The following is a 15366-nucleotide window of genomic DNA, read 5'->3' on the forward strand; positions in this document are numbered from 1 at the left end:
TGTTGGACTAAGTCCATGGGGTGACCCATGGATACTCCATGGAGGTTAAAATCCATGGAGCATAAGGAATGGGTAAAGTCATGAGTTACATGGTGTAACCCTAATAGCCACCATATAAAAGAAACCCATGGCTCAAGAAGTCGTTACACTAACACTATGTGTATGTATGAGGGCTACACGATTTCATGAAGTGTTCTAATTTCTCTCTAAGTTATTCCAAGTGCTTATGGTGTTGTGTGAACCATTTGAGGTGTCACACTTGAGGCACTAAGCACTCAAGCTTCATGAAGACAAGCACCATTAAAGAGGTATGTATTCTATCTTGTTATATTGATATTTTGTATGCTAGATTAGGATAATACCTTGGATGTTCATATTTGCATGTATAATAGAGAAAACATAGATCCAAGGTATTTAGGGTTGCATGTACACTTAGGAGTGTTAGAATGCTCATAACCCAACAGTGGTATCAGAGCCTAGGCTTGTTTTCTTGTTATACCTGCAATAGAAGCTGAAAAATCGAGTTTTGATGCTGTCAGCCTAGCTGACTCGCCGAGTCCATTAAGGGACTCGACGAGTCCAAGGCAAAATGCATCCAACTCGCCGAGTTGAGTTCATGCACTCGACGAGTTGGACCCCAGACAGCATATCTTCGAGGTTTTTGGCTAGAAATGGACTAGGAACATTACCCTAAGTTGTTTTGAACTTATAAACTTGTTTTTTTAATGTGGTAATGTTCATGCTAATCCATTTTCAAAGATAATTGTCAATAGATTCATGTTTTGTATTAGTTTAAAGGTTAGACTAATTACATGAAAAAGTTTGATTTGAATTATCTTGTTCTTATGAGTTGCTTAGATTAATAGAAAAGTTGAGTGAAAAAGTTGTTTTCAATCCAAATTAATCTAAGAGTTGATTCTAAAATGTGTTTTTGTAACTTGTCCTCAAGTTATATGAAAAGTCACATTTAAGTTTCATAAAAACTCATAAAAGATGGCAATGCTTACAAAAGATGAAGAGTCTTGTCCTTAAGTTATGGAGGTTCAAGAGTCACTTCATTAATAAATAAATAAATAAAATATGTAACCTTAATTAATTCCATAAGTTATAAAATAAAGAAAAGGTTAATTCTTTATTAGTTTAAAGTCTTCCATAATTTGTCCACAAGTTATGGAACTTGAAGAGTTTTTGGATTAAAACTACTTTAAATACATAAGTTATGGAATTAATTAGTTTTGAATAGTTTCAAAACTTGCCCTCAAGTTTTGGAATTTGTAAAGTTTTCTCTTATGAATACTTAAATTCCAAGTTAGCCCTTAGAATTTTAAAAGTTAAAATTCAACCCTTATACTTTATAATATTATAAGTTAATAATATTTATATGTATAAGAGTAAAGTCGGTCTTACCGCTAGTACGCCTCATTCACGAAGCCGGTCTATAAGGTGGGTATAAGGTTGTTGCCTATAAAATGGCAACTTAATGGGTGTCCACTCTCACCCACCGCTTGCTTGACTGGTGGAGGGTCGTTAGCCGAACGGGTTTGACATGACTATAATTCTCCCTTCATTAAAAGTATTAATGATAAATACTAAGTAACTAAACTCTTAATAATTCCCAATCTTAGTTACTTAGGAAAATGTGAATAAGGTGCTAATCCATGAAATTACACTTTGCACTTTGTTTAAGTCGGTTAGTGGAGCGTGTGTGGTTAACCGGCACACTAACTCGTATTTAACAAGGTAGGCAAAGGGTAACTTAATGTTTATCATAGTATCGATGGAGCGTGTGTGGTTAACCGGCACATCGATTGAGGGATAAACACTTAAGGGTACCAAGTAATTTGCATGGTTACTTCACACCTTGTTTTGTGATCCTCGGCATCCCAGTCACAAAACCTGAAGGGCACACTCGAGATTGAAACATGCCATTGAACAGTTCAATGAATCTCAAAAGATCTAGGAGTTTCAAAAACCACTTAAAACCTAATAATATATTTCGTCTATCTTGGTGGAAATTGGTGAATCGTCATTCACCTACCTTCAAATTGTTTTATAGCTTGGATTACGGCATACCTCTTCTATGTTATAAAATAATTTGTTGGGTCCTAGCCTTAATATTTCATATTGGGTGTCATATTAAGGACTTTAAGATCAACTATCTTGAATATCTCCCAAAAGATGTCTGGTTTAGACATTTATGATCTTCCCAAATCTCTTGAAACAAGCTTTCTTAAATGAAGATGATGTCCCATGGATATCATACTTCTTTCTCCTCCTCCAATTATTCTCCCTAACCCACAAGTTCTTGAAAAGTTTAAGGTCACTCAAGCCCTATTGGCAAGACAAGGTCTAGGTGTGATCACATCTTGGAGATGTAGTCACATATTGACAAGCCGGGAGAGTTGGGTGTCAATGTCTTGAGAAAGTTGGTGGTTCAATCACTTTCTAAGTCACATAGTGAGTTCCTTTGGGACACCTATGAAATAGACTATGACAAGACCTTTAATGATCTTATCTATTGTTAAGATCAACTTCCTGAAACTTATGGACATTGACAATGGTGACACTGGAAATACAGGAAAAGCATTCTCTTCCCAATGGAAAGGGATCGGCCATAGTCAACTCGGTCGACCAAATGGTAAAGAGAAAAATCTAAGTCTGTGATAGTCTCGTGTACCATTATCAAAGGGTCCATATGTTTAATTTGCCAAAGTAAGGGTCATTAGTTGCGAAGCTGCCTAATTTACCTAAGGATGTTAAAGTCAATAAGATTGACTCTACTTCAGGTAAAGTCCACTAATCTAACTCTGTTAAGTTTCTATTTTCAGATTCCTGATACATGATGTGACTGGGTCACATGGTGATGTTTTAAGAATCAAAGAAAACTAAAGGAACTTAAAGAAAGAATATGCTGAATCTGATCGCATAGATGGATTTCTATCGCGTAGTTTGAAGATCGGATTCTTGAGCTACTTCTTAGGAGTTATGAGATATTGCTAAGGAATAGATAACAACAAGTTTTCATATGGATTGTAAGGATAAGTTTTTCCGCATAGTTTTAAAATAAAAGAAAATTTTGATTTTATTTATTTTAAAAAAATATCCTTACAATGGCATTTGAGGAAAAATTGTTGCTTATACAATTCCATTAATAGCAAGAGTGGAAATATGAAATTGATTCTTTCATTTGTGGTAATGTCTAAATTTACCAAACAAGGAAAGATTCTCATCATCCAAAGTCTCAATTGGATCGGGACTTGGAATCATGCAAATTCTATAGCATGATGAATGAGAACTTTCAAGTATTGGAAAATTAAGACTAATTACTTATTCACATGAATGTGTGAGTCAAGTAATGGACTAAGGGGTCGAGTACATAGTCATGTGCACTGATTAAGTCCACCACAAAAGATGTAAGGCTATTCGTCATAGTTTACTAAAGCTCAATAAATATGATTATACATACAAGCTTAAGTGTAACTCTGAGACATTGGAAAAGGTTCCAATGCATGGCAGAGCGAATAAGAAGAATCAAATTAGGCAGAAGGATAAAAGTTTCTCAAATCTGAAAAGATGGGAGAGTACTTTAGTATCAGTTTTGTGATCATCTTAATGATTAAGAAACCATATCAAAATTAGTTCTCTAAGGAAGTCTTAGTGCATTCTTATGACTAAGAAGAAGGGATCTTGAATTGTTGAAATGGTTAAATCAAGAAGATGGGTCATACTTCGGTCCAATACAAGTCTTAGAGTCATACTCCAAGATTGTAATTTGAGTGACATGTCTTTAAGAAGGTTTAAAAAACACTTATCAAATGTAAGAGTAAAAGTTTTCTACTCTTGTACATTTGAAATTGGTAAGTTGTGATGTTTTGGATAAAACAAAAACCAACTAAGGCCAATTGTGTGAAGTGTTTGTCTTGATTAGAATCCGCACTATCTCTTGGATGTTTGACAAGGGAGTCTTATAGGTTAAGAGGACAGTGGGAGTCTTAAAGGTCTTGAAAGTCTCAAGAACTAATCAAGAATGAAACCTAAAGTTCTTCACTAGCACACGACTTAAGGTTTATAACCTATCGTGTTGACATATTATGTGCCCATTCCAGTTAAAGTTGGCTTTGCATATGAGTTCTTAGAGCTCTCAATGTGTTGCACAACAACTTGGAAGCAATGGTAGGCCCCTTGAGCTACCAGGAGGCAAGAAATTAAGATTGAGTTCAGTCCATATGAGTTTGGATTTGTCATTATCCTTGTCTTGTGACTATGGTTTTGACAATTCACATGGATAAGAACTCATACACCATTAAATCTAAGTGTCATAAGGTTTCTCTTCGATTCATGAAAATGATGGTGAGGAAACACTTCCACTAAGTAGATTTTAGCTAGATAGCAATTGTGATATTTGCATTCTCAAAGTCGTTAGTGGAGCGTGTGTGGTTTACCGGCACACTAACCTGGACGTGTGAGAAATGGAAAAGGTCAAAACAATCAAGACTATGATTACGGCATTCCTTTTCATAGTTCTTAAAATTGTTTTGACACACCCATAAGCTATCTAAGAGTAGGTGTATGATTTTGATAAAGTTCTATCAAAAACAATCCAGTATCAGAAATCTGAACTTTGGTAAGAAAGTCAATAAAGTATTGATTTCTAGAAGTCGAGCTTTCTGAGTATATGTCAAAGCTAGTGGGAGCATAAGTGTTATGCTAATAATCATCATGTTAGTGGGAGCATGATAATTACGATAAGTATTGCAAGCTAGCAATGTTAATTATAGAAAACAAAAGGTTTCAATTGGGAAAAGTTGTTTTGCTATAATTAAGGGAGAGGAAATTATACTTCATCTCAAATCTATAAGCTTAGATCGTGAGGTTTTAATCATTTAGTCAAGGATATATATGAATTTCATGTTGGAATGGCTCAACATAAGGAAATTCTGTATGTGGGTCCATTATTTGCGTTCTTAAATTCGATTATGATTACGGCATCCCTTTTCATAATCTGAATTATGAGAACTTGGCAAATAGAAATGGAAATGTTATAGCAAAAGACTGGTTTAGTCTTTATGTGAGACATCATGAATCGTGTCCCATATCCTTCGGATATATGATCGATTACATGTGCTATATTCATCCTTTCTAAAATTTTCCAAATGCCTAGGGCATTAAGAAGGGAAAAGGTTTAGAACTGGATATGACTAAAAGGATTAAACAATTGTCGAGGACAATCTAAGGTTTACCAAAGATTGGTTGCTCAAGGACAGTTGGAAGTGTAGTGATAATTCTGGAAGGGCCATATTGACATAATCTGTAAGGAGGCAACTCTTGTTCAGAAGTGATAGTCAAAATGGAATCTGGAATATTTCAAAGTTAGAATTTTTCCAATCTGTTTAAGATTAGGAAACTTAATGCAAGAAGGATGTTTCTAAGGAGCTGATCTCCTTTGGAATACTCTGTAATGATTGTTGCCAAGTCTTTCTGACTTTGTGCATAATCATTACAAGAGGATCAATGCATATAAGTTTAGAATCTAACAGATTTCAGTAAATGGCATGAATTTGGAATTCTTGTATTTACAGTAAGGATTTGGGAGTGTGAAAAGAGAATCATTGAAGTTATGTTCATTTGATATAGTTCACAAAATAAAGATCATAGACAAACATATTATGCATACTTGGTGTATGGCATGACTAGTGTTTAGAAAACATAGTGTGCATGCTTGGAGCATGGGACAACTATTGTTTTAAATTCAAGAATAATGTTGATAGCTGAAACAATATACAATGAATAATGTGTAATCATATGGTGATAAATAAAAGGAGTTTTATTTATATTCATAAGTTCTGAGACCATATTGGATTCAATTATTATTGTGTTTCACTTTGCATGTTTTGACTTCCCGAATAAACTAGGTTATTCTTCCGGAATGACTAAGTTATTCAAACCATCCACAGTCGGTCATATGTTGGAAGTAGATATGAATTAAGACTGTCATGGGTTGGCTTGTAGAGGTCTAAGGTGTTGGACAAATTGCTACAACACTCATGAGTGCTCATAAGTTCTGAGTATTGCATTCAACCCGCGCTCATTGGAATCACTTCATGGGTTTTATCATGAGTGATAATGAGACGATAATATCTTATATTCTTCAAACCTAGAGATATGAGTTGTTACTATGAGTTGATAGTACATTGATTACACAAAACGCATTGGTAACTCGATGTTATAAAACGTGTCTTTGTGTATGATTCAACAAGGAGTAGAACAAGCCATATGAGTCGAAGTTTATCCATTCCTTTTACCTTCGGGATGAAAGCGATATCTGTGGGCCCCTCGATGATTTGATGATGACAAACGGAAGTGCTCGGCCGGGCCAGGACTGATTTGATTTGTTCAATTAGTCAGTCGTCGTAAATCGGAAATCGAGAAACAACTAATGGACAGAGAGAATGATTATAATCCATGTCTCAGTCCATATGATATCTAGAATGGAGGAATATATGATCCCTTATCTAATGGACAAGTCATTGACCAGATCAGAGTCCAAGTGGGAGACTGTTGGATTAATGTCTAAGTCCATAACTATAATTGGTAAGACTTGACCCGACCCGGCATGGTCCATTTGGGTTGCATGGCATCATGCACTTGGATAGACTAAAATGAGAGAAATAACACTTAAGGTTTGTTAATATATTATAAGTTCTAATATATTAATAAGGTTATTTAATTAGTATTGATCAAGAATTAATTTGGAATTAATTAAGTGATCAAAAGAAGACTAATTAAATATATGGGTTGATTGTGTAAATCATTCATTCTTATATATGTGGGCTTGTGATCCAAGATTCCTTATGTTGGACTAAGTCCATGGGGTGACCCATGGATACTCCATGGAGGTTAAAATCCATGGAGCATAAGGAATGGGTAAAGTCATGAGTTACATGGTGTAACCCTAATAGCCACCATATAAAAGAAACCCATGGCTCAAGAAGTCGTTACACTAACACTATGTGTATGTATGAGGGCTACACGATTTCATGAAGTGTTCTAATTTCTCTCTAAGTTATTCCAAGTGCTTATGGTGTTGTGTGAACCATTTGAGGTGTCACACTTGGGGCACTAAGCACTCAAGCTTCATGAAGACAAGCACCATTAAAGAGGTATGTATTCTATCTTGTTATATTGATATTTTGTATGCTAGATTAGGATAATACCTTGGATGTTCATATTTGCATGTATAATAGAGAAAACATAGATCCAAGGTATTTAGGGTTGCATGTACACTTAGGAGTGTTAGAATGCTCATAACCCAACACTTTAATAGCTGGTACAACTCCAAGGTCTCCGATGAAGTTCTTTAGCCATATAGCCTCCTTTGCCGCCTCGCTCGCTGCAAAATACTCTGATTCACAAGTAGAATCTGCCACTGTCTGTTGCTTGGAACTCTTCCAAGAAATTGCTCCTCCGTTTAGGGTAAAGACCCAGCCCGACTGAGAGCGGAAATTATGCCTATCAGTCTGGAAGCTAGCATCACTATACCCTACAACTCTCAAGTCATCACTCCCACCGAGGGTAACGACCCAGTCCTTAGTCCTTCGGAGGTACTTGAGAATATTCTTTACCGTAGTCCAGTGTGCCTTGCCAGGGTTCCCCTAAAACCTGCTAACCATGCTCAGGGCAAAGGCTACATCAAGTCGAGTACACGTGTCACACCCCGCTAAAGCGGAAACGCAAGGTATGACAGCGATAACGGTTTCAATGCAAAAGATAAAGATACATCACCATAGCAGTATTTAAAAGTTTACAACCCATAGCTTCAAAAGAAACAAAATACAAGTTTTTCAAAATAACATTGTTCAAAATATAGCTTCATAATAGCTTCAACACGATGCATCATGCTCTATGATGATGAATCTTTACATCCACTTACTAATTACCTCCTGAAAAAGCATGTAAAACGAGCGTCAACTATGAAAATAGTTGGTGAGTATCACAAGTTTATAAATCGAGGGTACAATAATGCTTTTCGTAAGTACAAGTACATTGCTTTAATGATAAAACAAAGTTGATTGCTATTAAGGTATACAAGTTTATTGCTAGAACGAGAAATGCGTTTGTATGTGTATGAGCAAACAATGAGTCTCAACCAAACCTATGACTGAAGCCCTATCGAGATCTATGCTTATCGTTCCATAGATGAATATGGTATCATGCACTCCAGCGATTCGGGCGAGTGAGGAGTTGTCAATTCCTAATAGTGCTATCCATAATGACCATTAGCTCAAAGAGTTAATGGTTAGAGATAAGGGAAGGGCCTTAGTACGATAAGTTCTCATGTTTCGTGTTTCATAGACATACATAAAGAAACATAGCAATACAATAGCAATCATGTTTGATGCAATTCAATTTAAATACAACATGCAAACAATAGTTTTTCTGGACATGCTTTTCCACCCCAAAACATAAAAACCGTAAATAGGGGAGTGCGTGAATACTCACGATGTTTTGTGTAGACACAAGCGGTACTTCGGGATGCACCAACGTCTTACTACCGGGATCCTACGACATCAAACACACGCACTAGTGAGTTTCCATGTCGATATCTAATGCTAATATACTAAACTCTACATATAGGGAAATGCCAATTTAAGTTTTAGTATTGGATTTTATATCAATTAGTTACACTTTTTCTGAAGTAATGAAATTCTATATATCGGGCGATTAATTACAACCCTTGGAATATAAACTTTCCAAATTTTTAAGTCCTTATTACAACATAAATTCACGAAAATAGCATTCGAGGGATAAAAATTCTCAAACTTTTTATTTAACTGTTATTACACAATACTAAGCTGGGAAAATTATAAAAATGGATTTCCAAGCTTTTTAATTATATTTTATGATTTTTGAGCATTTATTTCAATAAAAATTGAAATAAATAGAAAACAGTTTCCAAAATTACCCAAACTTTTTAATTAACTGTTATTGTACATAAATAGGCTGGGAAAAATATAAAAGATATTGTTCAGTGGTTATTTGTATTTTTACTTGTTTTATTCCATTAATAGTCATTAATTAAAGAAATAATATTAAACAGTTAAAATAAATCACCATAAATTTTTGTAACATCATTTACAGTATAAATATCCTGGGAAAAATATCAAAAGTGGTTTTCATAATGTATAAACTGGTTTTGGGTATTTATGTATATTTAAGTGTATTTTAGTGCAATTAACTTTAGAAAATAAGAGAAAAATAGTTTACAGTAGAGAAAAATATTCAAAATTTTTATGTAATTTTGGATAATCAGAACTATTTCTTCCATTTTTAGACCATTATAATTACCAAAAATTGGGAAAAATAGTAAAACATGATGGAAAATCTTGAAATTATTTTCTGGAGTCACCCATCATAGGTAAGGTATGCGAAAATTGTTAGATACAATTTTCACATCCTATAAAGTGGTTTTGTAATTTATCATTCCCTAAAAAAATAAAATTAGAAATCATATTAAACAGTAACAAAAATTGTTGAAATTTGATGAGGGGTCATTATTCCCCATAAGGATCATCCATGAATTTATTTAGGATTTATTGACCTCTGGAAGTATTTTATATGATTTATGCCCTTGGTTTTAGCAATAATTCTAATAAATCAAAGAAATAACAAAAGCTCTTGAAATTTTCCAGATTATCTCATGCATGAAAGGGCTTTCAAAAGTAAAAATGTTAAGGATGTATTCAGAAGAGAAATGAGGGTAATGATTCCAAACAATTTAAGAGAAGTTGCATGCAATAATGCATGAAGTGTAGATGTGGCTGAAGTTCATGAATTTTTGTAGTCCATTCAGTGGGGTTTTAAGCCACGAAATTTCAACCATAATTCACTAGATATGTTAAGTTTCTAAAGTATTTTTCCTCAGATTTATGGTTGGGTTTAAGGCCATTGTTTAAGCAAGATAAAAATAGTGATCACAGAAAAAGAGCTGTATGCGCAACCTTTTTGTAAAAATTGCAAAAAATCGGATATTTAATATTGTACAGTAAGACAAGTTGGGTTTGAAATTTAACTCGTGTAACTAACCAATACAAAAAGAATATCATGATTTGGTTAAGAAATGACTGAGTTATGACTGTTCAAAGTCGAAGAAAGTAATCTGGCAGATTGCATGTTTGCTTGTGTGCATTATTAGGGTATTTCAACAAGAACATCATGCATGTCTTTGGTAAGGCCCGATTTCTAACACATGCATGGAATGAATGAGCATCCAAGATGTACTAGAAATGGTTTAAATGCTTTTGGTCATGCATGAACACAAAAGAAAAGGAGAAGAACATGAAATATTATGTTTTGATGTCACATGATCATATGTGCATCTTTTCCACTCCTTGCATGGGTTTGATCTCGGATTTTCACCATCTTTAACACATGCATTGTGTTATGGTGAGAATCTACAAACCACAAGGGGAGAATAAAGATTTCTAGCCATGGAAAGGCATAGAATCCGAAAAGTAGAGAAGACTAAGAAGAAAAAGAGGTTTAACCATGAAACTATGGAAGAAGATGTTGTTGTTTACCTTGGTTTTGACCTTGAGAGAAGTAAGAACACTTCAAGGGCTTCACAATCTCGAAATTTTGCAGAGAAATGAGAGGATTTTCGTGAGTTTAGAGAGAGGGAAGAAGAGAGTGAAGTGTGTCAAGAGAGTGAAGTGAGAGAGTGAAGAGGGAAGAGGTGGAGTAAGGGTTTAAGCTTAATGATTGTGTTTTGGGGAAGAGAGAGGGCATGGGGAGAGGTGATGGCCGGTTTTTGCATGCATTTTGGCCTCCTCTCTCCTAAATTTTAAACTTTATAAAATTCCCTCCTAAATCTTTATAAAACATTCATTTTTATAAAATGTTTATTAAGCAATTTGATTTATTTAAAAATCTTGTTTTCAACAAATAATTTATGATTAATACTTGTAATTTATATTTCTAGTTCATTGGTATAATCCATAATTTGATTAATAAAAATTTGATATTAGGAAGTTTATAGCCAAATTTTATAAAGTTTTTAAGCTTTATAATTTATAACTTTGGATTTTTGGCTCTTTAGGGTTTTTGGAATATTGTTTGATATTCAACAACATGTTGAAGTATAATTAGAATGTTTTAATTTATTTTTAGAGTTTTATACCCTATTTCAATTATAACAAAGCTTGAAGCTTTATTCTAATTATAGTATTGGCATTTCCTATTGTAGCTAAGCAACTTACTAGAATTGTAAGTATCAAGTATATTAGTCCTAGACCTTAGTTGGATCCTAGTTTATGCAAGATTTTTGACCTAATCTATACTACTAGGTCATGGCATGTTGTGCATGAATGGTTTTTATAAAGATGCATGAGTCCAAGAATGACATGAATTGGCAGTTGTCACAGTATCCCCCACTTAAAAAGAATTTCGTCCCGAAATTCATTCTATGTCATCGCTTGTCATCGCAAGGGAAAAGTTGCGGATACTTTTCCTTTATGAAGTCCTCGCGCTCCCAGGTGTACTCCGGCCCGCGTTTTGAGTTCCATCGAACTTTCACAATCGGGATCTTACTCTGCTTAAGTTGTTTTACCTCCCTGTCAAGGATTTCTATCGGTTCCTCAACGAAGCTCAGCTTATCTTTGATCTTAATTTCCTCCAGGGGTACTATCAATGTTTCGTCGGCTAGACATTTCTTAAGGTTGGAGACGTGGAATGTGTCGTGAATGGCGCTTAACTCTTGGGGCAATTGGAGTTTATACGCTACTGGACCAATCCTTTCAAGGATTTCAAAGGGTCCAACATATCTCGGGCTTAGTTTTCCTTTCTTACCAAAACGCACAAGCCCTTTCCAAGGCGACACTTTTAAAAGTACCTTGTCTCCTACTTGGAATTCTAATGGTTTTCGACGATTATCCGCATAACTTTTCTGACGATCTCTAGCAGCTTTAAGCTTATCCTTGATGATAGCAATCTTGTCGGATGTTTCCTGGATAAGTTCGACTTTAGTCAACTATCTATCTCCGATTTCTGTCCAGCATAAGGGCGAACGACACTTGCGTCCATACAATGCTTCATATGGAGCACATTGGATACTCGTGTGGTAACTGTTATTGTAGGAAAACTCAATTAGGGGTAAATGAGTATCCCAATTTCCTTTGAACTCAATGACACACGCTCGTAGCCTGTCTTCCAATGTTTGTATTGTTCTCTCTGTTTGCCCATCTGTCTGAGGGTGGTAAGTTGTGCTCAAATCTATCTTGGTTCCTAGTGCCCTCTGTAACATCCACCAAAATCGAGATGTAAAACGACTATCTCTATCAGAAATGATAGATAGGGGTACTGTTGGATTAGTGTTTAAGTCCATAACTATTTTGGTATGTACTTGACCCGATGGTGCATGGTCCTTTTGGGTTGCCTTCACCAAAGCAACTTGATTGGAGAAATGAATAAAGAGAGAGAGGATAATATGATTTATTAATATGTTATAAGAATAATATATTAAAGGAGAAATCATATTTGTTTAATTAATATTGGTCAATAATTAATTAAGAATTAGTTTTGTGATCAAATGTAATTAATTAAACTAGAGGGGCTGATTTGTAATTATGTGATAGTTACAAAATAAGGTAAGGATTATCTTATTTATATGGTGGACGAATTTAAGGTTGGAAAGCCTTAGAATTCGAGTATGATAAGGATTCAAGGATTATCTTATTGGTTGCTTAATGGATAATCAACTAGATAAGGATAATGACTGAAACCCTATCTCTACACCTATATAAACACCCCTAGGGTCATGAATTCGTGTATCCCTTCCCAAGAGGTCCTAGATACGAATTCTAACCTCTCACTTCTCTCTTTATACCTTCTCCACTTGCTTATGGTGTTTGTGAACTATTAGAGGAGTGACACTTGTGACTCTAAACCTTCCAAAGCCAATTCAAGGAGGAATTGGGATTGTTATTGCTACATAACAATCAAGGTATGTTCTTAAACCTAATTATATGTTAATGTCAATTTCCATATGTTAGAATTAGCGTTTATAGTCTTGGATTCAAAGCATGTACAATAGAGAAACCTAGATCCAAGCATTAGGGTTTGTATGAGCACATAGGATGTCTTATGACCAAAACCCATCAGGTACACCATGCAGAGAAACAATTTTGTCGATGTAGATTTGGGCCAATATTTCCATCTTGAAATCTTCTCGAATGGGGAGAAAGTGTGCAGATTTCGTCATTCGATCCACTATGACCCAAATTGAGTCATGACCTTTAGCAGTTCTAGGAATTTGGTTAACAAAGTCCATAGATATTTGCTCCCATTTCCATTGGGGAATTTCAGGTTGTTGCAACAACCCGGATGGTTTCTGATGTTCAGCTTTGACTATTGAGCATGTCAAACACTTCCCAACGTACAAGGCAATATCCTTTTTCATTCCAGGCCACCAATAGTACTCTTTAAGATCCTTGTACATCTTATCTGCTCCAGGGTGGATGGAGTATTTAGATCGATGAGACTCCTCTAGTACCGTGTCTCTCAGGTTGTTAACCCTTGGAATCTAGACCCTATCTTTAAAATAACGAACTCCATCAGGTTTGGTTTCAAATCTTTCTTCCAAACCATGTAAAGTTTCGCCTGGAAGATTTTCCTTGCATAACGCTTTCTCCTAGGCATTAATGATTTGAGATTTCAAGCTTGTCTGAATTACCATTCCCAAAGCTCTCACATGGGAAGGTTTCACTCTTTCTTTCCTACTAAGAGCGTCGGCTACTACGTTAGCCTTCCCTGGGTGATATCGTATCTCACAATCATAATCACTAAACAACTCTACCCATCTTCTCTGCCGCATGTTTAACATTTTCTGATCCAGGATATGCTGAAGGCTTTTGTGATCAGTATAAATGGTGCACTTGGTTCCGTACAAATAATGCCTCCATATCTTGAGGGCGAAAACTATTGCTCCTAGTTCTAGATCATGGGTGGTATAATTCTTCTCGTGCGGTTTGAGTTGTCTGGAAGCATATGCAATGACCTTATCTTTTTGCATTAGCACACATCCTAATCCTTGATGAGACGCATCACAATACACCACAAAGTTCTCTAATCCTTCTGGTAAAGCCAGAATTGGTGCATTGCACAGCTTGTTTTTCAGGATTTGAAACGCCTCTTCGTGTTTCTCTTCCCAGAGAAATTTTCTATCCTTTTGGGTCAAAGATGTTAATGGTTGAGAAATCCTAGAGAAATTCTCAATGAAGCGTCTGTAGTACCCAGCTAATCCTTAGAACTGTCGTATTTCTGTCGGGGTTTTGGGGGCCTCCCATTTCTTGATTGCCTCTATCTTAGCTGGATCTACATGGATTCCTCTTTCGCCGATCACATGACCAAGAAAATGTACTTCCCGAATCCAAAATTCACGCTTAGTGAACTTGGCATACAATTTCTGTTCCTTCAACAGCTCCAACACTAGCTTTAGATGTCTATTGTGATCTTCTTTGGTCCGCGAGTAAACAAGTATGTCATCGATAAATACAATTACAAACCTGTCTAGGTATGGTCTACAGACCCTATTCATCAAATCCATGAATACAGCGGGTGCGTTCGTTAGTCCAAAAGGCATGACTAAGAACTCATAATGTCCATAACGGGTTCTAAATGGTGTTTTGTGAATGTCCTCTTCGTGAATTCTTAGCTGATGATACCCTGACCGAAGGTTGATTTTTGAGAAGTAGGAAGCGCCCTGCAACTGATCGAACAAGTTATCTATTCTAAGGAGGGGATATCGATTCTTGATTGTCAACTTGTTCAATTCTCTGTAATCAATGCACATTCGGAACGAACCATCTTTCTTTTTGACGAATAACACTGGGGCTCCCCAAGGTGAAGAACTTGGTCGAATAAACCCTTTGTCTAGAAGTTCTTGAAGTTGTCCGGATAGTTCTTGCATCTCGGATGGTGCAAGGCGATATGGTGCTTTTGCTACCGGTGCCGCTCCGGGAATTAAGTCTATCCGAAATTCGACCTGTCTATAAGGGGGTAGACCGGGCAATTCCTCCGGAAATACTTCGGGATAGTTTTGAACCACTGGAATCTCCTTGAGTTGCTTAGCTTCAGGTTCTCTTTCTAGCACGTGGGCCATGAATGCAATACAATTCTTCTTCAGGTACTTGTGAACCTTCACGCTTGATACTATGTTTAAACTTCTTCCTGGCTTCTCACCGTGTATGATAAGGGTTTCTCCATTAAGGAGAGGCACTCTAATGACTTTCTCATAACAACCAATGTCCGCTCTATTTTTGGATAACCAATCCATCCCTACTATCACATCAAAACTGCCTAGCTCTATAGGAA

Source organism: Lactuca saligna, chromosome 1 (assembly GCF_052625555.1).
Source record: "Lactuca saligna cultivar CGN05327 chromosome 1, ASM5262555v1, whole genome shotgun sequence".
NCBI classification, from domain to species: Eukaryota; Viridiplantae; Streptophyta; class Magnoliopsida; order Asterales; family Asteraceae; genus Lactuca; species Lactuca saligna.